The 27,370-nt window shown below is 35.5% G+C and overlaps 1 protein-coding gene across 6 annotated transcripts in view; it reads right to left on the bottom strand.

Moving 5' to 3' along the window:
• LOC131675125 (trithorax group protein osa) overlaps positions 1 to 27,370 on the bottom strand; it is a 1,031,961-nt gene that overhangs the window by 482,458 nt on the left and 522,133 nt on the right. The window lies entirely within an intron of this gene.

The raw sequence follows: 27,370 nt of genomic DNA on the forward strand, positions 1-27,370 counted from the left end.
TGTTGATCTTCAACCACACATGAACTTGTGTATGTATCTTTGACAACAGTTCGACATTCGTTCAAAATCACTTCAGTCGACTCATCAACAGCAGTTTCGATTCGTTCCATATGATCTTTGAAAGAAGCACAGGAAAAAGGTTGCATGTTCATAATCATAGCAAAATTTTGTATGCTTGAATAGCCTCTACCTTCATACAAAAATGCTAAGCTCAGCCTTACATTCACATCGAAAGGAGGCCTGCTACTACTTTTGGTGCAAACTCTTTTTGACGTATATATACTTGTCTTATCTGTCTCTAATCCAAGCAACTCACAGTATGAACATTTCAAAACAATTTTCCTCGAGAATCCCCAAGACTGTGAATCTAACTCGAAACGCAATGTACTATGATCGCAATCGACACACTTCGTTTTTGACAATAATGACGATATTTGTGAAAAATCGAGCAAGATGTACTGCGATTCACTAACTTTTTCTTGGTCGCACTCATCCATCGTTTCTTCAGCTGTAGTTTCAGTTATATCTTCATAAAATTCTTCAGACATTGCATTTATTTCTTCTGCTTCATTGTTTTCATTTTTATTTCTTTCACTAATATTCGCTATGGCATCCGCTTTCATTTGTGAACGTAAGCTTTTCTGACACGAAGCTTTTTTCCATTTTTTTGTTGCCAATTCACTATAATACACCGACCGATTTTTACGTCGAGGCATGATTGACAGTGATAACTACTAGGTTCACGTCTAACTGTATCTCAATTTCGCACTGAATACACTAATCGATTACACATCTTCATATTTATTATACATAAAAGCTAGTGCTGTTTGAAAAAAAAAAAAAGAAAAAAAAGTGGCTTTCGAAAAAATGCTACTCCTCCCTCAATTTTTGAGATTTTGAGCTCAAAAATTTTTTGGATATAGTTTTTATTATTTTAAAGAAGATAGCGCATGGGTCTTAAAAAATATTAATTCCTTCCACAAAAAAAAAATAAAAACCCAAAAAAATTTTTTTTTTTGTTGAAAAACGGCCAAAATAAGCATAAAAAATTTATTTTTTTAATTTCTGATAACGCCATTCGATTCAGCGGGAAAAACTACGTTATAAATATAATTATCAGCCTCCTGCGATTTTTTTAAAGGTAGGCTGAAAATTCACCTGCCCCCCCCCCTTAATAAACTAGAGCAGCGTTGAATGAAGTGTATAAGCCTAAAACGAGACTATATTGAAAAATAAAAAAGATTTATTAAAAAAAATCAAGCAGTTTTTATTTTTGGACGGACTTTTCAAACGATCCTCGTACAATGATTAGTTATGTTAACTTAACATTAAAATAATAACTTGATTAATATAATTATTCACGTATAAAATATTCGTTGAACATCAGAAAACTTTAGGTCTTATAAGAATTTTCTTCGATATTTTGCTAAATTATTCATTTGAGCGCAAAATATATGGAAGGTTTCAAAGCGAAAAAATTTTTATTAAAGGATTCGTATAATTCAAATTTTGGAATTGGAAAATTTCTGATAAAATGTTTAAATAATTTTAAGGGATTTAGAAAAATGAAAATGAAGGAAAATATTTTGAAATATGTACGGTTTATTTTTATTTGTTAAATATGATCGAGGTTGTGCGGTCTTCTCCCACGTCACGCCTGTCTTTACGCCTTTGACGTAGGAGGGGATAGGTGCCCGATTGGGTTTCGTAAAACTAGAGAGCATGAGCACACTCTCACGACAGCGCTTGAAGTGATTGGACACACGAGCGACAATGTGAAATGGCCAGTCCAAATTCTATATGTATTATTTTTAATATAAAATTTTGAATAAACACTTTAGTATTAAGCACCACTCATTATCATCTGAAATCATCCTACAAAATTCAGAAGTGGGATTGCCTTTCATTTGCAGTGCATTACAGTCACTTGAAATTACGATCAGAATCAGACTTTGTGTCATCACTGTGCGGATAACCAATAATGTGCTGTGTGCATAACCGAGAAACCGTGAAGGTTTCGTATTCTAATTTACAAGTGTTTTGCGTTTGTCGTAAATCATTACTGTGAAGTGTCTTTGTGTACATAAAGAGCATTTTCTATTGTTACAATTTTCTGTGTGAAATTTTTGATAAGAAATGGCAGGCCATGCACGAAATGATTACACTGTAGTGGAACTCAAAGAAATTCTACGACAAAAGAATTTACCAACGTCTGGGCCAAAGGCGGAGCTGATCGCAAGGCTGGAGTGAGTGCACCCAGACATTTGAGGTGTATTAAACGCTGAGCGACGAAATCATGAAAGAAAGCCAGTCGACGAGGACGAAGAAGAAACTCAACGACGAGAAAATTTGCAGTCACCTGGTGATCTCAGAGGTAATAATGTGAGAGATCGTGAACTCGATATCGCCTTACGAGAGAGGAATTTGTTGCAGAGGGAAATCAACATACTCCGTCGAGAACGAGCGTTGATTCGCAGTGATTCGATAAGTACGGCGAATGACGCTAGAAGCACGACGAGTACCGCGAGGCAAAGTACCGTTTCAACGAATTTGAGTATTCGGGCGATAGGCGATTTGTTGAGCGACTTCGACGGCAGTAAAAATACTTTCTGGCAATGGGAACAGCAAGTTGAACTTTTGCGCGTGAGTTACAACCTTGATGAAAATATGACACGTGTGCTCATTTCCTCGAAGCTAAAGGGGTGTGCAATGAATTGGTTTCATTCTAAAGCCGAGAATCTTACCGTGAGCGTATAGGAGCTTCTCAGAAATATGAAAGTTATATTTGACTCACGACCAAGCAAACTAGCTTTAAGAAAAGAATTCGAAGGAAGGACTTGGACCTATCCAGAATCTTTTTCAAATTACTATCATGACAAGGTAATATTAGTGAATAGAGTGCCGGTATCTGAGGAAGAATTGGTCGACTACATGATCGACGGCATGACAGATCTCCAGTTACAAAACCAAGCCCGTGTATGTGTTACGACAGCAAAGAGCAACTACTAGAAGCATTTAAGTTACGTTTAACACTAAGAAGACAGAACAGGGCGAAAGGTTCAAGAATGTTAAAGCCGTAAATAAACACTCGACTGTCAACAAAGAGCAAGATACGGAAGGTCACTCAAAGACCTCGAAAGCACGGGACAAACCTTTTCGTCCACGATGTTAAAATTGCCGTGAATATGGACACTGTTTTAAGGATTGCGCGAAGCCCCGACGTCACAATGATACTAACACCTCCAGCAGTTCGGCAAACAGACAAGGTCAGGGAAGGCCTCAAGTAGTATCTACGCCAGATGCCGCAACGCTAGCAGCAGTACAATCAGTGAATCTCCCGCCATCGTACATGGTGAATGTTGTTTACATTGCGAACGATGCGAGCAGTAGTATGTGTAAGTTTACAGTAAGTGCTATGATTGATTCGGGTTCTCCGATTAGTATTATGAAAGAGAGCCTAGTTCCGATAACTGCTATAACTCCGATTAATTCCTACTGTTGTACTTTTACAGGGCTAAATAATTCGAAATTAAACACTCGAAGCATTTTTAAAGTATTGATCGACGTGGGCGTTTTTAAAACTGAAATTCAATTTTATATAGCAATACAATCCGGATAGCAATACAACCTGCGATTCTAGGTCGGTACTTTTTGTCAAATCCCGAAATTAATGGAAATTTGAATGTGTTTAAGCAAAATAACGACGATGTTTCTTTTATGGAAAGTATATTGCAAATTAACTACCTAAAAAGTCCCATTCACGATAATGATTTATTGAAGATCAGCGGTGATATTGAAAAAACTTACGCTGATAAAATTCGCGAGTATTATAGCGAATATTTGTACGTTTATAATACTAATGTCAGATTAAACGAATTTGAAATGACCATATGCCTAAAGCATGAGCAACCGATTAGTTTCCGATCTAGAATATTTCTTTTGCGAGAGTGGCGCCATCGGGCGGTGAGGCTAAGTACTTATCGGATCACCCTCGTAAGTCGCCATTCAACGCGTACGAATATTGTACAGGCTCAGCGAGCCTCCGATAAGTTTCTCATGAGCCTGATGTCATTTAGTAGCTCTCTTATTATTTATTCATTCGTAAGTCCTGTATTGAGTTTAGTTACTTAACTGCCTTATTTTGTTTCTTTCTGTTTATACCTTTTTGTTAAAGTACTACTTAAAAGGCTTTTTCCTACTTATGACTGGGATTTTTATGCCGGATAAGTACTACTTATTTATAATAAAATTATCTCTGTTCATTGAAGCCACAATTATTTTTACACGCGAGTTATCATTTGAAAGGGCGAGACTTCTAGTTTAAAATGCCGTTTATAGTTTTTTGTGAACAAAGAATATGGTGATGCTACATAACCTCAAATATAGGCTAAAACGTTGATTTTTAGACTTTTAGTTTAGGATATCTAAAAAATCTGACAAGCTAGAGCAATCAATTCGGGAGCCAAATTTAGATTCAGCGCCAAAAAATCTACGAAAAATGATATATCTTACTTAGATTCTAAAAAAAAAGTTATATTTTGTTGATCTGTGTTATATAAAAATTTTTGAAAACACCAACACTAAACTAAAAGAAGTAAATGGAAAATATCGTAATAATCATGTAAACAAATTCAGAAAATCCATTGATTCTATTTACCTCCAAGCGATGGTGATAAGAAACAATAGTCTATTGGTAGAAATGATTTTTTACTAAGTTATAAAATCGTCAGGGAAAAACATTATTTGATCGTGTGTACTGAAATAAGCCGAATAAACTTATTGATCGACCTGATGGACTAAGATTTTTCATTGTCGAATAATCCGTTGGTAATCTATGTTTAAATTCACTCAATCATCGAAGAATTGCACTGAGCAGGATATATATTAGATTGAGCCTAACCAATCATTAATATCACAATAAATATCGATATGTTGAGTCGATATATTTAGTCGATATATTTTAAGATACTAGAGATGCGACGAAGAAAAATAAAAAACATTTGTTGAGACAATTCTCTTATGATTGTTAACTTTTCAAAAAACTTTTATGATCGTCGACTATTTAAAGCACAAATACAAATGAAAGTACAATAGAAAATTTTACTATTGAAAAGGTCGTAACGACATAGCCTGCGGCATACCATTTAAGAGATTACAAATAGGCTAAGCAACCTAGCTCACAATAATGGTAGATTTCGACATACATAAATAATATAAGAAAACCGACTAGGCCATCATGTCAAGAATATTACATGGTTAAGTCTGGTACTTTTTTCTACTCGAGAATGGATATAGAACGTTTTGTTATTAACAATAATAACAAATAAGTTATTATTTTTTTGTAGTTTTTCATCTATATCGGAAAAAATGTTAATAGAAATATAGGAATCGATCGTAATAGTGTTACGTCTTGGGCGTTAGCTACCTGTTAAACCTAACATTTAAGACGTACCAATATGCAATATAATGGGCAAGATTCACTTATTGCTTTCGATATATATTTTATATATTGTGTAGAAATATGAGCAAAGAGAAAACAGAGATACGAATGAATGAGTGTTATGGCACCTGGACTCTTATCGTAGAGACGTCTCGTAGATTAGGTTTAGGAATTTTTTTTTATTAGGAAAGATGCAGAAATCATTTATTTAAAGGTTTTAACAAAATATGTTAGGTAAGCTTGCAACTATCATACATATACACCATATCATACATAATACACCAATTTTACGTGAAAATGGAGGTTTAAGATGTGGTCTTTGACTTAGACGAATTGCTCGCTGCGAGGCTTCGCGGGCTTTTGTAGCTGCCGAATTTGTTAAATTATCGATATTTGTAATCTTAAGTAGGTTTTGATTGCTCCATCGTAATTTGCAGAGTAAGACTTTTTAGTTTGCCATCTGTCTGAGAGTTCATGAGAGTGCAATAACTTTTGCTGACACATACAGATATTGAGTTTCTTTAAGAGCTTAAGTTTCGGAATTTTATAAAGGAATTTTGGGAGGCGTCGTAAGACGTAACAACAGCAATATGAATAACTGTAGGAGATTACAATATAGACAAAATAAGATGTCGTTAGACCCGATACGATAACTAGAAACGGATAAAACTTGAAAAAACGGAAAAATTTTACTATGTTTAAAAATGTATATCTTAACCAATTTCCAACATTAAGAGCTAAAATATAATATTAAAATGATGTTATATAAGAGCTTCAAACATACTGGAAAAGGATACTGTGTAAGAAATAGTTTTGGTGTAATTGCAATTTTAATTGTTTTAGGCGATTTATTTGTAAATCGCCCTATGCTTGGCGGATTATCCAGTTTTAATTCTGAAAACGGATTTCAAAAATTCACGATTAGCGCTACAAAACTATCGTTTCAATTTTTTGAAACAAATTTCGTATAAACGATAAAAATTAGTCTGAACATGGCTTCAAATGTCCGCGCGCATGAAAAATGAGAGAATATGGAAGTACGTAGAAAAATTAATAAAAGCAACATACTCGTATACACATGTATATATAAGTCAACTTAATGTCAATATAACAACTTTGATCTCTAATTTCATAAATAATGATAAAATACTGTTACTTTTTATGTTGCAAACACTAGAATGATAAGGATATGGACTATTTATTATTTGTTTAATTATTTATTAAAAAACAATGTAATGTTTTTTTATAATTATTACGCTAATACAATATTAAAAACTATCGATACAATTAATATAATATTATTTGTTATTGTACAACTTACTTTTTAATACAAATAAACTTGAAATAATCGTTGTCTTGTCAGCGGCGCCAAACTATCCACTTTTCTGCAATTAATATTATTACTAATAATCGTAAAGTAATCGATATCTTCATTATCACAATCATCTTCGACATCATATTCATTTCATATTCATCTTCTAATTTACACGATTTTTTATATAAATTTGTATAAATTTTATATAAATTTATTATCTATATAAATTATAACATGAGTCTTCTCGACAATTTGCGCACAAATTAGGGTATTACAAACTATTTTTTTTACAAGTACATGAAGCATCGATACATCGTCTCTAACTGCATGAAAATGCAATTTGGTTAAATAATATTTGTGGAATCGGTAGAAGTATACTTTTTGTTAGTATTAAATGGTTGATTTTCATTTCTCAACCTGAATCTACTGCTTTCAAATTTGTATTACCTGACCATAAATAAATGTGATAAAATACATGAAATGCATACTGTTTCACTATTCATTCCGTTGACAGTAATGTTTCTAGCACGAACTTTTATTTGAGCTTAGCTTTGCTGAAGTGTAAATATTTTCAATCATTCAAGGTAAAGGAATTTGATTTTACAATTCATTTTTTTTCCGTTTTATTGCTGTATATTTAGAGTATAAGATCAAAAACACCGTTGACTAGATCATCGCGAGGGGCATTGGGATTATAAAAAACTATACCTAATTCTAATAATTTTCAAATAAAAAAAAAAAATAAATAAATAAATAAATAAATAAAAGTAAATAAATAATAAATAATAAATAAATAAATAAATAATACTTTTCAAATAAATAAGCGAATATAAAAGTTAATTTTTACCTAACTTATAATTTTTTGCAAATCAAACCATTTATTTAAAACCATTTGTACTAAAATATTTTTGCAGATTTAATCTTTTATTTTCTTTACAAAAATTAAGGTGAAATAATTTTTGCATTCTACATGTTAGCTGTGATAATAGTAACAATAAATCTGTGTTTTCGTCTATGATAATACCCTTAGTTCCGTTATCTACGCAAGCATATTCAATCGCAATAAATATAATAAGTCTTATGACGGGGCCCTGGCTAGAATAGCTTGCGCTCTCTATCTCGCAGCCTCGCTCCTTCGCTGTTGCCCTGGTGAACGTTTGAAAGTTACGAACCGATACCGATACTCGCACCGCTTTATTTTAGGGCCAATACCTGAGCAGGGCATCGTCATTGGGAGCCAATTAGGAGCGAGAGCGGCTGCGGCAAGAAGAAGAGAGAGAAATTGACGCATCGCGAGTGGAGAGTGAGCGAGCGCGAGTGATCCGCGGCAATCCGCTCGCGAGAGCGAAGCCGCCAGCGTTGCTCGAGCCGACGCGCGAACGGTTAGGGGAGAGAGTTCGAGCCGAAATCTTGAAATAGACGGATCGATTTGACAGCCGAGCGTGCGCACGCGACAGAAAGCCTAACAGTCAGGTCAAGACAAAGAAGTCAGACGACGCCGAGCAGAGTACAGCACGGAGGGAATTTCCAACGACCCTTGGAGCATCGTGGAATCTATCCGAGCTTGCCACAAGCCTGCCAGCAGTTCCTGCAGTATTTCCTGCCAACCGCAGAATTAGTAGCATTTTCTGCCAGCAGCACTAGCATCGATTCCTGTCAGCAGCCCTAATCAGGTCAGGTCGTCTCTCTCTCTCTCTCTCTCTTTGTCTCTCTATTTGCGAGTGCGCGACGCGTCGACGAAGTGCTCGCGATCTTCCGTGAGCACGGCGAAATTAACGAACAGAACGAGTCCCTCTTTTGTAAGCCTCTCAAATTATTGTACCGTGCCACCGTGCGATTGTCCGTACAAGCGCAAGCACGCAGCCGTCGAGTACGACGCGCGAACTCGTGTCGTTGCTCTTTTATTGTTAAGCGTAGAGGAATAAATATTGTTAACGGTTATCGGGAGTGATTATTGTGTACGCCCGTCATTCCTTTCCTCTCAATCCGAAGCCCATAACGTCAATTTAGTAACGAGGCCCATCGTCACCGTTCAGAGGAGCGAAAGAGCTTCCCTTACCTTTCCCCTTTTTTTTGTGATACGGCGCTTGGACACGGGCCCTTGCATGGCTCGTGGGAATAACCTTTCCCCAAAACGCGTTAAATTTTAATCATTAGTGTCACAGTCTATCAGCGTATATAATATAAACTTTATTTAACGTAACGCCGATCAGATTTATTTATTATTATTTTGATTAATTTTTTTCATTGTTAAGGAAATTCTTTTGTAGTACAGTAGTAGTAGTGTTATTATCAAAATCGACTTCATGGAAGTCTTTGATGATGCGAAAGATCAACTGATTTTGTAAAAGTAAAGTCATCCTCGGGATACTCGTCGAAAATTATATAACCATTTATAGCATAATGCTTTATTATATAAAAAACGTATGTATTTATAATGTAATTTAAGATTTTTTGACTTTCCCAACCTAATTTATGTCATAAATAACTTCTCTCAACAATGTAAATAATATTTACTGAAGTATTAATTTCAATTAGATTATTAAAATTACTGTTCATAAACTTACATAACGCAAGAAAAGTTTGACAATATTTGACCTTCGCCCTCCAATATTTTTTTATTTTCACCTTTTCACCAACGGAATGTTAATTAAAGGGAAGTTGAGAACGATATTAAATCACTGATCTGTAATAGTCTTGACGACCTGACTGCTAAAATGCTAGCTCTCAACTTGTAAGCTCTGGCACCACAACTCACAGTAACCATAAAAAAGTCTATTGATACATTCACTTTCCTAAATATGTGGAAGAGGACTCTAACCACTCTCTTTCCAGATTAAAACTCCACAGTCACCCTCTGATACCAGGTCTATAACCTAACTCTGAGAGTCTTCTAAAATTCTCAAGCGTATCATCCATAGACAGTTCTCAAACCACTCAATAACCTAATAACCCAGAAAACAACAACTTATTGGACTACAGGTATGCGGACTTTCGCAAGCATCACTTCACAGAGAGAGCATTAATATCGGTACTAAACGATATCAATTTTGCAATTGAAAAGAGACAAATAACGATACTCATTCTCTTCGATTTTTCTAAAGCTTTCAACTCAATACCGCATGACTTACTTATCAAGAATTTCAGAGCTTTCAATCTCACAGATAAATCTCTGCAGTCGTTTTTTAGTTATTTCTCAGATAGTTTTCAGGCCGTCATTGACCATGGAGGATTGATATTTCAGTAGCTGCAAACTCAGATTCGAGTCCCGCAGGGCAGTGATGCTTGGCCCGCTGCTTTTTTTATTTTCATCAATGATCTTCCAGATACTTAATTTTTTTCTTAATATTTAATTTATAATGACGATACGCAAATATACCTTCATTGCAAACCTGAGCTGTTGCAGGGATCAACAAAGAGAGATCCTGCAATTGTACTGGAAAAAGGTTTCGCGGCGCTACATCGCTGGAATCTTAGAATAGATGTGGCTCCATGAGGCATGGAGAAGGAGGAACTTGTGGATCTCATTTACACGGTTGGCAACATTTGTTTGCCATCGGAAATGATTCATCTCCGTAGTCAAGCCACTTCAACAGTGGAGTTTGACCAGCAGAAAATCTTCGTCGGAGGTTGACTCAAACTAGGCACGGTTGCAGAAATGAGCCTCATCAGCACTGTAGTACACACCTTCAGATGGGGGATTCTGATGATTGGGCCACATTAATTTTGGCTGTAATGAGAGAGGAGCATCAACCTCAGGATATTTGGACACGAGATATATTACTGTAGCAAAGGTTGATTCTAAAGCGTCGGCGAACTCATGCAGGAACCAGCATAAATTAATGGAGCATCCGCAGAAATGAGAAATGGTGATAGTCTTAATGTCCTTGAGCTCCTAGTAAAACTTTTCATTAATTAACCAATGTAACTGGGCCGAGTTCACTATCAATCGAAGTCCCCTAAAGCCAGATACTGTACTAGGATGCTGTACCCCTCTCTCCCATCGTAGCAGTGTCAGGTTCCACTGGATCGGAAAAATCCAGTTGATGAGTGAATTTAAATCATTTTTTTTTAGAAAAATGCGAAAAAACTGTCGTTTTTACCTAAAAATAAGTTATATCTCAAATAATTCATATTTTTCGGTTTGGTAACCTGAAATACTCGATTCTGCGCCTTTAAATATATAAAATACGTCAAGTTACCGAGGGAATTATTATATAATAATATATTATATATTATATATTATATTATAATTAAATTATATATTATATAATAATGACTATCCTGAAGAATTTGTAAATTCGTGCATTAAAGATCGCATTAGAAGATATACATACAGTCAGAACATTACACAGAATAAAAACAATAGCGAAAAACAGACAATATACTTTCCAATTTCATTCAAAAAAGAATTTTTCTATAAATGCAAATCGACACTAAAAAAGAGAAACTTTATTTGCATACCAAAAATGACTAACAAATTATCCAATATTATTGTTCTAGGTAAAGATAAATTTAAAAAATATGAAAAAACAGGTATAGTTTATAATGTTCAATGTAAACAATGTACATCTAACTACATAGGCGAAAGCAAAAGAGCTCTAAAAACTAGAATTAATGAACATAAATATTCGGTAAAAAAAACGATTGAAGATCCAGATAACTCTAGATTTAGAACTTTACCTATACCAGCTCATATCGTGAATAATCCGAAACATGAATTTGATTGGGATAACACAAAAATTATACATGTAGAAGATAATTACAAAAAAAGATGCATCGCAGAATCGGTACATATTAAAATTACGGATAATACCATCAATTCACAAGAAGATACAAAATATCTAAGCAACCAATATTCGAGAATATTCAACATCATAAAGTCTATTTAGTGGCAATATTATAAAATAAACATGGTCTTATCTCCCTTTCCTCTTTTGTATTCTCCCACTCTTCATATCTCTCTTGTTGGATCTCTCTATCTTTCTCTTTCTATTTTCATACAGCACGAGTGATTTGATATACAAACGTATTCAGTCAGTTTTACTTTGCTAGACATGATGTGTTTATACCATACTGACAGTAAATTATTGTATTACTTATTTGATGTTATAATTTTAATTATTGACGTTATATATTGGAGGAGAAAAAATTTTTTAATTTAATCTACATTGCAATATAAAGCATATCAAAAAACGTAGGTTTATATTTAACTTAGTTAATATATGTAATATTGAAATAATTCACTTTATATTTAACAGATGTATACTGAGGTGGCAATAAATGAATAAAATTGCGAAACGTCTATAAGAAAAACAAGAGTGTAGCTATTTATAGGGATAACTCCTATGATCAAGAAATTGAAATAAAATTATCAAATATCAGGAGTGAAAACATAAGATATATTTACCGAGGGAATGTTGAATTGCGTGTAGGATGATCTCCTAGCACCGAGACTATTTAAAGACTAATGAATTCTCTCATATTTCCATTACATTCATCTTTCATTATAGCAATAACGTTGTAGGTAATTATGTCTTCTTTCCTAATGTCATTAATTAGATATTCTATTAATATTTGGAATTTCGTATATGAAGCTGTTTGTATCCGTATAATGCATAGTAATTTTATCAGCTGCTTTTTATTGGTTACTAGTTTTATTGTCAAAAGTACAGCTTTTAGATTTCGTTTAGAAAAATCGATAAATAGCCTATAAAGAAAGTAATAAGTATGAAGTAAGAAGCAGAGTATGAAGAAAGTAATAGAGTACTGCAGACACAGAAGCCTTGACTTAAGAATCAATTGTAACGCCAATGCTTATTATACAACGTGAGACAGCACATAGATCAACAACAATAGGAGAGAAGCACTACTTAAATTTATTACAAGTACACAGATGGACATTGCTTATTATGTGCATTAGGGCATGCCCTGTGCTAGCATCTTACTATTAACTCAATGAATATCGAGGAAAAAATAATCTAAAAAGAAGAAATTATCCACGTCGAATCATATGACCGTCACTTCCGGGATAGAAATGCTAAAACCAAAAAGGAAATATAAGAAAAAGCCTAAGAACACAAATTGGAAAAGATACAAGCAGCAGTGGAAAGAAAAACTGGCTTATTTTATAGAATGCTACGGTAATGAAGAGGAACTGGATTATTGTACAGTATATCACATCCAGAAAGCTATAGTAGAATCATATGAGAATAATTGTCCAATGAAACCGAGTGGACAATCTAGTAGTACGCCATAATGTAACACGTTAAAATAGCAAGAAGAAAGGCCCGGAAAGCAACAGGGCTACGAATTTCGAAAACCTAAAAAGATAGAAGATGTAGAAATAAATACTCAAAACTTCAAGAATGAGATTAGTAAAGCTAAAAAAGAAGCATGGCAGAGCCATTATTGAAGCAAGAGTAGCGTAACAAATACGGCTAAAACAGTTAGGCTTCTGACTAAGCAAAATAGTGCTTGAGTGCAATCCTAGAGACAAGTCAAATGCATTCACGAAAACAGAGGATACACTGGAACTTCTACTAAAAACCAATTTCCTTGACTTTGTCAGGGAACAAACACAACGAAATATACGAGCAAAAAAAAGGAGAACACTCTTGGAGGAATCGACTGGAAAACCGAAGCAAATGTACCCGGAAAAGGTAAAATAGGCAATAAACCCTTGCAAAGTGTCCACCTCTGATTTTTATGTAAGTATAATATATTGTAGAACATAAAAAAAAGATATATATATTTTTTTTATCGTTGGAGAAGCGTTTTTAGGGGATGAAAACAACCCTTAAAAATCACCACTGAAAATAAACTTTTCTTGATATCTCTAAAAATATTAAATATTGATATCATTCTAACATCAAATTGTTTGTAATAAAATGGCAGTTTTATAACAATTATTTGCACCTCCAAGGATTGCAACCTCTAATTTTTTTAAGTAAAAATATTTATTTTATACAATTTTTCTAGGACCTGCTTTTCAAAATCACTCAAAGTAAATTAAAATATACATTTTTGTAAAGAAAACAGAAAATTTTAGTGAAGGTGTTTCGTGTATTTCATCAAAAAATTGACTTTAGTGATTACTACTCTTATTATCACAAAATTAAAAAATCAAATAATTCATCACAAAATTGATGTTCTATATTCAATATTAATGATGTTCTATAGTCAGACAAAAGTCAAGAGCAAAATAGCATTAACTCTTATGGATGAACGAGTACTGGATAGAATTTTATTTTTTTCTGTTGAAAAAATTAATAAAAATAAAAAGATTTAAATAATATTGAAGCATATTATCTAAATAATAAAATAATAATTTCTTTTGATATCATACTGCATGAATTATAGAGTATTACATAGTTAAAGTTGAAGCAGGCAATCACTTTTTAAATATTGACACAGCTTCGTATGAAATACGGCGACGTCGCATTAGTTATTTGTGTACATAGCCATAACCTTGCAATCAGTTAATAATATGCAATGTTAGACATGTGACTATAATTAACTATAAATTTGAATGTATGTGATGGATAGATGATGATAAAAATAATAAAAGTAGATTTATTAAAAAAATTAAGGAGCAGGTTATTTTACTAAAATATATTTATTGTTATTGGAACTGGATTAAAATTTAAAAGCACTCAAGTAATCTAAAACTTTCTGTAAGGCTTAGCAGTTTTCATAATCGTAGATTTGCCATCGACTTTTTGTTGTAATAAAGATTTAGTTTGTTCAAGTTTATTAGTTTTAAATGTGCCGACTAGTGTTTTATAACTAATTCCATGGCTTGATAATTTTTTTACATTGATAAACTCATATCCTCTTACACCTGTTCAAAAGATGGCAATAATTTTTTGGAATTTTCATTATTTTATATTTGGTTCATAACTTCATAAATAGTTTTAGTAGTGTTACTTATTTCTAAGAATTCGAAATATTTAAGGCAAAACTATTCTAATAATAAAACATCAAACTAAACATCATGTGCTCCATTATATGAGAGATTTTGTTCACTAGCCAAAGTAGTAAGCTTATATCCACTTTTTTTAGGAAACTCATTTCTAAAAGTTTACAGAGTATCACAAAATACATAAATATATTCTTTATACAGTGTGACGGTAAACGTCTCGGTCCGAAATAGGACGGAACGCGCGCGAAGAAAGAAGGACCGAGTCGAGGAGCAACGGTAGAATCAGTAACAGCGTGCGTGAGTGAGAGAGTACCTTTGACACCGGTAACAGTGTGCAGGAGTCGAGGAGTAACGTGAGGTTGAGTAGCAGCTAGAATCTACGAGCACCGCCGGCTTGAATAGCAACGTGAGCAGAGGAATAACTCTAGCATTGGTAGTAGCGTGCGTGAGTGTCTACGTTGCAAAGAGTGCGATTACTAGACTACCAATAGTTTTTGTTGTTGCTGCGGTTTCGAGTGGTTAGCCGAGACGTCATAGGGGGCCAGCCACGAGGTCGCTGAATCTGTTCGACGGAAGCAGCAGGACAACAGAAAGAGCCTTGTTTTTAATTTGGAAAAGTGGCAACCTGAGCCACGTGTTAAGAGATGACGTTGAATTGCTCCCCCTGAAGTGCGACTAATCGTATAAGGTAAGCTGGCCAGCTTCGCGTTATGATTTTTCATAAGCGACCGCGCGTAATATCATAGCTCTCCCCTCACATCTGCGAACGCAAGAAAATCGGTAGCGAGCGAGCATGCAAGCGAGTAATATGAACGAGCGACTGTAAACGAAATGGCGGCACGTAAGATTGTCGCGCACATCGTATAAGCGTAAATGCGCGGGCCAAATGCGTGTAGATTATATAATGAATAAACTAGTCCATGTATGATTGAAACATTAATTTACTATTGTCTTTGCTATTAGTAAGTTGGTTGACTGATACCTATCCTTTCTCACTCCTCGGTTAGTTAACAAAAATTGATTATTTCGATCTCGCCGAACGCATTCCGATACGACTGCGCATTAGGCGAGACAAAGAAATTAAAACGGATTCATACCCCGTTACAATAGATCAAGTAAAAATAACTTTTTCCAATTATTCTACAGTCTTATAGAGTCAAAGTTGCAATTGTGGACAACCAGAATGCATTTTTTTATCAAATAAATTGAGGTATTCTATAAATTTTTCACTCACTGCTTTTTTAGATGGTCTTGGAACTTCTTGTCCATGCTAGAAGAGTTTCTTATTCACTTTATTAAATCCATTAACTCTGGTGACTTATGGTGGAATTGATTGAGTTATATATATATATATATATATATATATATATATATATATATATATATATATATAATCTTGGTGACATTTCATTGATATTTGTAAGATATCGCAATTATTTTTTAAACTATTAGTTTATAAATCGAAGAAAATGACAGCCAAATTAGGATTGTCATATTTGTATGGAGTATGTAATTAATGTTTGTATACAATTAATGTTTGTATACAATTAATGTTTGTATACAAATGCACTTTATCTATTAGTGTTATTCCACTTTGGTACGTACTATATGATTCTCAGTTTTTTCTTTCCTATTTTTTAACTGTGCTCTTTTAGCTTTGTTTTCTAATCTTGCTCTCTTAAATTCTAGACAACTAAACATATTTTTAATTTTTAACTACGTTCATTATAAGCATTTGCATGTTTTTCTAAATTTTTTCTATTAATTGACATATTCAAAGTATCGATGCATTTTATGGTATATTTTTTTCCTATATTTTTTTGTGCTACGATAGCATTGAATCTGTAATCGGCAGATTCTAATGTGCTGTACGATATTTCTTTTGGTGCTTTAGAGCACATGAAATGGTTAAGACTTTCATTTTCTTGGCTACTAGCAGCGCTAGTAAATTTCTGTCCATTGTCAGTTAACTGAGAAAAGAAGATTGTCAATACTTCATGTAGGTCAATGTTATAAAGACGAATATCAGATGAGTTTTCAGTATCGCGTTTGCACCATGTACTAAAATTTTAATGGTGATCAAACAGATGCTTTGGTATATTTCATATCACTTTTTGAATTTTCAAAACATCACCTATATTTTAATGCACAGAAAAAGAGAAGCAATGTTGTACGAGGTGTGATCAAAAAGTAAGGTGAATTTTTATTTTTCTCAAAAAATATTTATTTATTCATCAATTTTTATTTTATCTCCTTCAAAGTAATCCCCCTCGGATATAATGCACTTATGCCAACGCTTTTTCCAATCCTCAAAGCATTTCAAAAAATCATTTTTTGTGATCTTGTTTAGTTCATCCTTCGATGCCGTCTTTATCTCCTCAATCGTGGCAAAACGCCGTCCTTTCATGGGCCTCTTCAGTTTTGGGAACAAGAAGAAGTCACAGGGCGCCAGATCTGGGGAATACGGTGCTTGTGGCATCGTTACTGTGTTGGTTTTAGCCAAAAATTCGCGCACAAGCAACGATGTGTGAGCAGGGGCGTTATCATGGTGCAAAAGCCAATTTTTATTTTTCCACAAATTCGGACGTTTCTGGCGGATTGCTTCGCGCAAATTGGGCATAACTTGCAGGTAATATTCCTTATTTACTGTTCTACCCTGTGGCAAGAACTCATGATGCACCACGCCCCTGCAGTCAAAGAAAACTGTAAGCAAAACCTTTACATTTGATCGAACTTGGCGTGCTTTTTTTGGCCTTGGTGATCCAGAATGCCTCCACTGGGACGATTGAGTCTTAGTCTCGACGTCATAACCGTATACCCATGTTTCGTCACCTGTTATAACCCTGTTGAGTAAATCTGGATCATCGTTGACGTCATTCAGTAGCTCTTGGGCGATGCTCATGCGACGTTTCTTTTGGTCGAAATTGAGCAATTTCGGAACAAACTTCGCTTACACACGTCTCATGTCTAAAACACTCGTCAAAATTGATTGGCACGAACCAAATGAGATGCCAATATCATCAGCAATTTCTCTAATGGTAATTCGACGATTTCCTAACACTATTTTCTTCACTTCTTCAACATTCTCATCAGTTGTTGATGTGCTTGGGGCATCCAGAACGAGGTTCGTCGTCGGTGTCTTCTTGGCATTCTTGGAAGAGTTTATACCACTTGTAAACATTTTTTTGGCTTAAAGTAGACTCACCGAATGTCACTTTCAGCATTTCAAGTGTTTTGGAACATTTGATTCCATTTTTCACACAAAATTTAATGCAAACTCTTTGATCCATGTTTTTAGACAGCAGCAAATCGTGGAGCACGCAAAACACTTCTAACCTTGACGCCTCTCACAAACAAACCAAACATAATACAAAGCTGAAATTTGGAACGTATGTTCTAGACGAGTGTACCGACATAACCAAATAAAAAAATCGAAGATCGAACGGACGTAGCCCGCTAAATTTCAAAATTCACCTTACTTTTTGATCACACCTCGTATGTGCTTTATTATTTTATTAGTTAATTCTTTATCTGGGTCTTGCAGGATATTTTGATGGATTTCGTGAAGACAATCACCTACATTTTTTGTAGAATGATTCATATCGGATTGCTTTATTATAGTATAATCACTGGCTTCTTGAATTCCTGAGATAGATGAACTATCACTGTCGCCTATAAACACCCAAACTTGAACATTGGCTTCTTTCAAAATCTCACTCTTGGTTACTAATTCAACAGCCCCATCAGCTTCCATTGCCTTGGCGCTATCGGTGAAATTCAGTCTACAACCATATTCTTTATGTAATCCAGTTTTCAGTTCTAAGTCACAAATTCTACATTTTCTATTTTTTGTGCAATACTCTAACACTTTTTCCGTTTCCAACCCAATGAATGCACAATATCCATTTAATCTACGCACATGTAAGTCCATTTCCTCGTTAACGCCATCTCATAATATATGAGACGAAAATCCTAACAATGGTTTAGCAATTTGAGTTTCAACTACCGATGTTAATAATTAGAAACCTTCTTGGAGCTCAGAAAATTTGACAGAGACATAAAATAAAAACGTGTAGCGTTCTGTGACATTTGTGGTAAAATAATAATCATTCATCTTTGTTATAAGAGATTTAATAATTACATCATTAGGATAATTCAAAATCATTACAATAAAAAATTTGATTAGTGGTATAAGAATCTACGAGGTGTGTTCAAAAAGAAAGGTGACTTTGTATTTTTAAGAAAACATATTTATTTATTTATCAATATTTATGTTGTCCCCTTCAAAGTAATCCCCCTCAGATATAATACACTTATCACAACGGTTTTTCCAATCCTCAAAGCACTTTTCATAAGCACTTTTCGGTATAGCCTTGAGCTTTTCCAGCAATGCAGTCTTTATCTCTTCAATCGTTGCAAATCTCCGTCGTTTCATAGGTCTCTTTAGTTTTGGGAATAAGAAAAAGTCACATGGGGCCAAATCCGGTGAATATGGTGGCTGAAGCATGATTGTGGTGTTGTTTTTGGCCAAAAAATCTCTCACAAGCAAAGATGAGTGAGCAAGGGCATTCGTAGTGCTTCTCGCAAACGGCGCATAACTTCAAGATAATACTGTTTATTGACCGTACGTCCATATGGTAAGAACTCCTGATGCACCACGCCATGGTAATCGAAGAAAACAGTGAGCAAAACTTTGACATTTGATCGAACTTGGCGTGCTTTTTTCGGTCTTGGCTCATCTGGGCTCTTCCATTGTGACGATTGGACTTTGGTTTCGATATCATAACCATATACCCATGATTCGTCACCAGTTATGACCCTTTTGAGTAAATCTGGGTCGTCGTTGACGTCATTCAACAGTTTTTGAGCGATGCTCATGCGACGATTCTTTTGGTCAAAATTTAGTAATTTCGGAACAAACCTCGCTGACACACGTCTCATGCCCAAAACGTTAGAAAAAATTTCATGGCACGAGCCAAGCGATATACAAACATCCTCAGCAACTTCTCTGATAGTGATTCGACGATTTTCCAGAACAATTTTCTTCACTGCTTGAACGTTTTCATCAGTTGTTGACGTGCTTGGGCGTCCAGAGCGAGGCTCGTCATTGGCATCTTCCCGGCTATCTTGGAAGAGTTTGTACCACTTGTAAACATTTTTTTTACTCAGAACAGTTTCACCGTATGCCACCGTCAACATTTCAAGTATTTCGGAGCACTTTATTTTATTTTTTACACAAAATTTGATGCAAATCCTTTGATCCATATTTTTCGATAGTAAGAAATCGCCGAGCACGCAAAACACTTATAACCTTTACGCCTCTCACAACCAAACAAAAAATGCTATACACTTGAAACTTGGTACAGATGTTCAGGAAGAGTGTACCAATATAACAAAACAAAAAAATCGATAATCGAAAGTACGTTGCCCGTGAAATTTGAAAAGTCACCTTACTTTTTTAACACACCTCGTATAGTCACAATTGATTTAAAAAAAGATAAAAATTGATTATTATATACAGTTTTCAATAGCATAACATAAAGATTCAATAAAAAAAATACATCATGATTAGTGTATATACATATAGCTTTGCAATATATAAACTTGATAAATAATGAATTTCACTGACAGTAAATAATAATTTCTTACTCACTTCTATGTATGTTTTGAATTTTACTTAGTTAAATCCACTGAGAGTTCGCGAAAGATCAATAAAGAGGAGGTAGTAGGATTAGTGCAATAAATTGACAAGGGTACTTTAATTTCTATTATATTTAGAAATTTAATTAACGTATGTTAAATGAACAACGCCGACGCTCGCCAAGGTCGTAAAAAACCCTACTTGTAAGTAGGGTAAAAGCCCAAGGCGAACGTTAAAACAATATATATATATGAAAAACTATAATATAATTAATCGCAAACCTCAATACATTTATACATGGCGCAACACACTCACACACACAATGACGAAACGCAGATAGCTCTCGGATGATGTGCGCAGATACTACGATGCCGCAGCGAAAGTGGAAGAGCGCACCACTATGGTGACTGCCTAAGGCGACCTCGACGTGTCGAGGACGGGAACAGCCCTCGCCGCCACGTGGAATTTGGGCACGGCAATCGCGTGGAGGTAACGCTCTCGGGGACGCTCTAGGGCGTAACCCACTACAGCCGCGTAGGGCTGAGTCCAAAGCTTCACGGGTTCGCACTACAGACATTCATTCTAGCACTTAACGAAGTATTAACGCACTGCATTGATCAAAGTGAAGGCAGGTAGGGTAAGACAAGAGAAGAAACTTAACCAAAACTTAACAATGCAGGACTGCGAAGCGACTCTCTCGCTGTCTATCGACAGACTAACTGGCTGCGCCCTGTCAGAGAACGATGACGTGCTCTCTTCCTTTGTCGCCAAAAAAATTAAGGAGAAGTTTCGGGTGTTTGAGTTCGTCGAGCCGCGCCAAACGTTATCGGCTTGTCATTGCAGAATGCTGCATCTGCTCGACACGTGTGGGCACAACGACTGATAATATGCGCCACCTGTACCCTTTCTGCCGAGTTTGTCTCGCGGTAAGATTTCAGAGATTAGTGCTCGTCGACCACACGGCACTTTCTCCTTTACAAATTATCAATACAATGAGGTAAAAGAGAAACGCTGCGTCTCTGAACAATGCGAAGCACCAGATGTTCAAATGTTGCTATTATTAAATATTTATGATATCAAAAATTATTATACTCTAAATATTATCTCAAAGAATTTCATTATTGTACAAGCTATGTACCGTAACTAATAACATTATACAATATACTGAATTGTTTTACAGTAAAAGTTATATCATTGGTATACCTGCTTACACTTGCATGAGAAAAATAAGACCATTTTATAAATAACTAATGAATAAAATAAATTACACTTTTTTTTTGACATTGTTACTACTTTTGATAACGTATTGCCTCAATTCTATATTTTAAAAAATTGCAGACACAATATTTTTATTTATTATATTTATATTTATTTGCAATAGTTATGGATTTTTTCGCAATAGTATATTGTAATTTATTATAAATAAATTTAAAATTTCTTGCAGGTTATCATGTGAAAAAATATTTTGACTAAAAAATGTATGAGTACCTCTTAATTCATAAATAATCTTTCTAAGACAGTCTATTGCAACGGTAATCGATTGAAGGTATCGAACCGTTCGCGATTCGATAGCGATTGAAGTGCACGAGCTAACTAATTACAGTGAGAGGAGGCGGGCGCGGTACTTAGAAGTAGTATCGTCTGAGCCGGTTCGAGTTTGCGTCAAGCCTTGTCCGTGCATAAAGTTTCCTTGTGTAAAGATCTACAAGTGGTGACAAGTATCGATAACGACAGTAGCCCAGAGCAATCAGCAGTAGAGATTAAACAGCTATATCTGTGACAGCATCAGCAGATACATCTGCAGGGCAATTCTTGGCTATTTCAAACAGTTTAAAATATCAAATCACCAATTTTGTTCAAAGTTGGTAGACTTGTTACTTATACAGAGGTCAACATCTGTTCAGAGTTTTAGATCAAAATATTGATAAGGGGCTGACTTATCAACTATTGAAAAAATATTGGATTTTTTTTTTATTAACCCGATTTCTCGGAGACTAATAAAGATATGGACATGATTCTTTTTTCAAAAAACGCGGAAAGAGTTTCACTTTTAAAATGTAAATAGTAAAATACCAAATCATTTATTTATGTCATTGTTATAAACAATTTTATCAAAAAATCGACGATATCTCAAAAAACGATATTTTTTTTAATTTTTGCACCATCGTATTCCTTGTCATTTTTTACATAAGAAACCGTTGAGAAAATCAAGTGTCCGCTAATAGGATTAAGACAGCACTAAAATGAAACGAACCGCGCGCTAGCCTTTCGGCCGCTCGGCCGTCCGCTATTCGTGCGGTTTCAACGTTGCCTGCTGCAATTGCCTTTAACGAATAAATAATTTCATATTCTATCAGTCTTTATGTATTTATTTAAATAATATATAAATTAGTTAATTAAATAAGTAATTACATTTAAATTAAATTTAATGACTTATTTACTTAATATAACGTAATATAAAGTAATATAAATGAACTATTGTTTTGTACAATCTGAAACAACATTGAGTGAAACATTTCCTCTGTGCGTTTGATCGGGCGTGAGAATGACGTATATTCAAAAATATATGGTAGAAAATAGGTTAGAACAAATTACTTGTAAATAACTTATTAAGAGTATTATGGTGTAGGTCCGATAAAAAAAACATTTTTAATGCGGCTGCTTCGTAAATATGCGCCGGTCTCAAGCCCGATCAAACGCAGAGAGCAAATGTTTGATTTCAATATTATATCAAATTGTATAAAAAAATAGTTCATTTGTATTACTTATTTAATCAATTAATTTATATATTATTTAAATAAATACATAAAGACTGATAGAATATGAAATTATTTATTCGTTAAAGGCAATTGCAGCAGGCAACGTTGGAACCGCACGAATAGCGGACGGCCGAGCGGCCGAGCGGTTAGCGCGCGGTTCGTTTCATTTTAGTGCTGTCTTAATCCTATTAGCGGACACTTGATTTTCTCAACGGTTTCTTACGTAAAAAAATGACAAGGAACACGATGGTGCAAAAATAAAAAAAAATATCGTTTTTTGAGATATCGTCGATTTTTTGAAAAAATTGTTTATAACAATGACATTAATAAATGATTTGGTTTTTAACTATTTACATTTTAAAAGTTAAACTCTTTCCGCGTCTTTTGAAAAAAGAATCATGTCCATATCTTTATTAGTCTCCGAGAAATTAGGTTAATAAAAAAAAGTTCAATATTTTTTCAACAGTTGATAAGTCGGCCCCTTATCAATATTTTGATCTAAAACTCTGAACAGATGTTGACCTCTGTATAAGTAACAAGTCTACCAACTTTGAACAAAATTGGTGATTTAATGTTTTAAACTGTTTGAAATAGCAAAGAATTGGCCTGCAGCGGCATCAACGGTCTGAGTCTGCAACGACAGCAACAACAGCGACGTCCGGAGTGACTGAGAGCACCGGTTTCAAAATTGCACTAACGGTTACGACTGATCACCGTAACCGCAACAAAGGCTAGGTGCACCTACCTTATTCGCGTCGCTATTTTTGAATTAGGATTGCGTGATAGGTAGGATTAACGTTGAGCAATATACGATTGAGCCGTACCGAGCGTTAGTTTGCGCCAAATTTATTTTGTATTTTCTTTCTCTCCCTACCGAGTTTGTAAATCAATACGCGCGTCCGATGGTCTTTCGGCCCGTATTATTGTATTAAGTACTAAACCTATTAAAAAGGATTATCATTTTAACTCGCCATATTGCATTCTGTCTTCGCCTTCACATATAGTAAGCTCGTTTTCCGGAAATATTTGAACGATTTGGTCTAGGAGGTTGTAGCAGATAAATATTAACATCTACCCACATAACGGAAGACAAGTACCGCAAGTCAGGTGACTTAAGATGAGTTCAACATATAAATAAATTTCCAGAAAATTCGTAAAGGTTGTTTACATATTTTCAAATACATACAAACCATGTTTATCATTAAATTACGTAGCTACTCCACGAAAGAATATTAACTCTGAAAGTTTGTGAATATAAGAATAGTTAACTCCCATAAATCGAATTTTGATGAAATTCCCAAAATACCTCGACTAAAATTTTCCGCTTTCTTTGCAAAATTATATTTTTTAATTTAATTTAAGCTATTTTGAAAAGCTGGAATTCGAAAAATTGTAAAAAAACAATATTTTTACTTAAAAAAATTAGAGGTTGCAACCCTTTATGGTATAAATAATTGTAGTAAACTGCCATTTTATAACAAACAATTTGATATTGAAATTATATCAATATTTAATTTATTTTAGAGTGTGACGGTAAACGTCTTATTAGCGCTAACGGCCCAACCATGCGGCTGCCTGTGAGGGCAGCACCTACCGGTTGGGGAAAATGTGACGAGGGAATTCGGCACGCGACGGGACGGAACGCGCGCGTATGAAAATGAACTAGTCGAGGATTAGCTATCGATATCACTTGACCGAGTGTAAGGTTAGAACCCGTACACTCAGCTACTGCTAAAAAAGACCAGAGTTTTTCCTGAGTTTTCTGAGTGCTAAGAGGATTAGCTATCGATATCGCCTGAGAGAGTCAACTGATAAGGACCGAGATGAGCTGTGCCTTCGCTTGACGGAGCTGAATGCGTGCTAGTGTGCGTGAATGAGCAGTTTCGCCATCGAAGGCGAAACTGAAAACGCGAGATACCTCGCAACAAAGACTGACTTTTCCGCAACTAGGGTGCGAACGTTTACTCTCGTGCTACCGTACAGCTGCTAATAAGGTAAGTTCGCCAGCTTAATTCCGCGATTACTATAATTGTTATTAACTAATCTCGCGTACTCAATAAGAATCGTGCATGTAGTAACTCGGCGAACAAAGAGCGGCGAGCGATCCGACACTGCATGTTGTTGTCGCGCGCGCGTCTTGTAAACATAAACACGCGGGCCGAATACATTGTAGACTTAAGACCGCGTTTTAAAGTGAGGTCTCTTTGAACGGCAGATCTCACAAGTGCCAACTGCTCCGCCTCAACGGGGTGACGCGGTGAACACCCAGAAGGGTGGCCAAATGGCGGCTCTGGCTAAATTTCGAACGCGATGAACCCTGTTTTGACCCAACGACAGAGTTTTGAAAGATCTGACTTTGGGACGGAACGGGGTAAAAACAACCTTTCGAATGACGGATACCCACCAGCGTGAGCGGGTTGGACCGAAACGCAATGGGGAGACATGCCTCGGCATGTCGAAGCGATGGACCTGTGAGTCGTGGGAGAAATCCCTTAATACAGGAACGCAGGGTGGGATGTATTTTGAACGCGAGCCCAGGAGGGGGGCTTAGTTGGTTGATCGTCTAAGGAATCCTCCTCTGGCTGTCCTGACTGAGTCTCTCCTCTGACATCCCAATTTGGGTTGGCCTCTGCGGGGTAGTGGTACCAGGTCAAGCAAATCTCGTAAGATTTGTATGCTGCGTGCTTCCGACGCAGTAGACGTTGGGGCAACTAGAGTCCCGTCGCGCCCAAACCGAGGGTCAAGCCTTTAGTTCCGCTCTCCCTGAGCGTTGAACCGTGAAAAGATCGGTACTCCTTTCGAGGAGGTCGCCGCCTTAGATCAAAAAGGTTCCGACTCGCTGAGTGCGTCAGGGATGTCGCAGCAAACTTGACTTCCGGATCCCCAATATATTTGAAAGCGAAGGGGTGAAAGACAGTGGGCTATGCCAACCTACTGGCGCCCAGAGAGAGGGGTGGTAATGTTTGATTACGCCGCGCCACCCTCAAAGCGGAAAAGTGTGAACAACACACATACACTAACTGTAGACTTAAGAGGCAATAAACGATCTCGCTTGTGATATTGATCGTAATTCTGATGTAGTTATTTCTCACTGGTAAATAGTTGGTTGACTGACACCCGTTCCCTCCTGCTCTCCGATTTTCGAATTTGAACGTGTAGATAATCCCGCGCGCTCTTCGATACGATCGCGCGCATAAATTAAATAAACGGATAGTTACCCCGTTACAAGAGATATTAAGAAAAGTTCATTTTTAGAGGTGATTTTTAAGGGTTGTTTTCACCCATTAAAAACGCTCCTTCGCCGATAAAAAAATACGTGTCTCATATTTTTTTATATTCTATAACATATTACAGTTACATAAAAATCAAAGGCGAACCCCTCGCAAGGGTTCTTCGTTAATTTATACTGAAAACGGTGAAAAGGCTGATGGACCTGTATGCTAGGCAAGACATACCTATGCACCGGATGCTTCATCTACGTTTAATAGTTAGTTACATTAAGAAGACAATGAAATCAAAAGAAATATTTCTATAAACAACATAGACAATGCCCTGATGGCTATGCCGATAACTTCGAAATCTTTATCAAAGGAAGGTACAAAGAAATACGTAAACAGTTTAAAATGAGTCTCGTTCTTTTTTCGCTTTTTTGGCAGGGAACCTTGAATTCTTGGGCGAGCTATCACTTATCAACAAGTGATGTTATTCCGGGGTCGCATTGTAGGGATGTCATCGCACACGTTCCGCTTAATCTCCCTTCTAGCTATTCGGATTTAAATTTTGGCAATCAGGCCAGGCGTACTGTGTTGAGGGCCTTTCTTTTAAAAAATGGTGACGTCATTCATCCTACGAGGATGCGTTGAGATGGATTTTGGCGTTAGTTGATGACCTGACGATCCTAATAGGCGGATTCTAAACCTGAGTGGGTTTATTGACTAGCATTAGTCTCTCACTCAAACTGGGAGGCTCTGAAAAGGGTCTTTTATAGATACGTTAGAAAAGTAGTCCTGAAAAAGACTGATGGAGACTGAAGAAAAAATGAAACAAATATTTAAAAGACAATAAATATTTATTATCAAATTCTTTTGGCCTTAAACTTATTGATAGGTAAAAGGGAGAGATAACCTGCCCAAATTACTAGGAAGTTAAATACGTTTAATCTAAAAGTCATTGAGATAGGGGGCTAATTTTTTGTGCTTAACTAAATGCAACTAGAAAAATGATGGTATGGAAGAGAAATAGATAGAGCAGAAAACGGTGGTAATAAGATGGATAAATATATAGAATAGGA

This window comes from Phymastichus coffea, unplaced genomic scaffold (genome assembly GCF_024137745.1).
Source record: "Phymastichus coffea isolate CEN01 unplaced genomic scaffold, Cenicafe_Pcof_1.1 PCOF00016, whole genome shotgun sequence".
Lineage (NCBI taxonomy): Eukaryota > Metazoa > Arthropoda > Insecta > Hymenoptera > Eulophidae > Phymastichus > Phymastichus coffea.